Here is a 1247-nt window from a genome sequence, read left to right as displayed (position 1 = left end):
TCTCTCTCTCTCTCTCTCTCTCTCTCTCTCTCTCTCTCTCTCTCTCTTTTCGCAAGACCAAAAGACAAATCACACTCACATCCAATGCCGATTTGTTGTTTGACGGGGGTTTTCCAATGGACGATAGACATCAAATCCACACTTGTCGATATACCAAACAATACAAAACATATTTGAACGATTTTTCTCCACGGTCAAAGTCATATATTTATTATACTGTGTTTCTTTGCTTCTTCACCGTCTTTGCCGTCTTTGAGTCACATTGATGAGATTCCATCGACGGACGATCCGAAAGTTGAATCACACAACAACAACGGAAAACCGTGCCTGGATTTGATGTTCTCGCTGATGTTTCTCTCCACCATCACACACGCAACAAATAGCCATGCTAAATTGAATGTTTACTACAGAACAGCATTGAAATAGAAGAGAATCAGACGAACGCCACTACCGAATAAAAAATGCTTTTTGCTGATTGCAGCAAATTGAATATCTTTTCAGTTCCGAAAATGACACATACACACACATATATACAACAAAAGAGAGAAGGAAATGAATAGGAAAACGCACGTACAATAAAAAAAAGCCCCAATTTCGAGTCTTTGAATTGCGGGCGAAATATCATGTGCGCGCACGCCGTTAAATTTGAATGTTACAAAATGTAATGTAATGAAACGAATCGAATAAATGAATGGTGATTCGAAATGTAATAAACATTTTAATCAAATTCTATTCATATGAAAATACGCATGAAAATACGGCACACATCACATGCTCCATGTGTAAAGTTAATCTACGACGCGCATTTATGGCAAAGCAATGTGAATAAGCACGTCGGCAACGATGACTGTGTGCAAGTGTGTGTTTGTGTTGTACCGGAATTGGCAAATCAATGTGTTTGCTTATGAATTGATGTAGTCGTATGTGAATGAGCATAAGAAGGCGAGAGAAAAATATATATAACGTTTCCTTTGCCACCACATCGAATCAATGAGCATAAATTAGGATATCTTGAACGGATGTGTAATTACCGTGCATTTAAGAATGAATTGTGTGCTCTTCCGGCTTTAATAGAAAAATATTGCGACAGTGAAAAATAACAGGCAACGTTTATTGATAAATTTTGCATTAACTTGTATCGCTTGTTTATCACATATGTATATGTAGTAAATACCCTACATAACCTATAGAAAAACAGAGGAAAACAAAATAAAAATAACAGCAGCAACAACAACGAAAACCGAATT

The sequence above is a fragment of the Sitodiplosis mosellana genome, unplaced genomic scaffold (assembly GCF_009176505.1).
Source record: "Sitodiplosis mosellana isolate CC-2019 unplaced genomic scaffold, AAFC_SMos_1.0 Smas_scaffold_11, whole genome shotgun sequence".
Taxonomy (NCBI): domain Eukaryota; kingdom Metazoa; phylum Arthropoda; class Insecta; order Diptera; family Cecidomyiidae; genus Sitodiplosis; species Sitodiplosis mosellana.
This window is presented reverse-complemented; position numbering follows the sequence as displayed.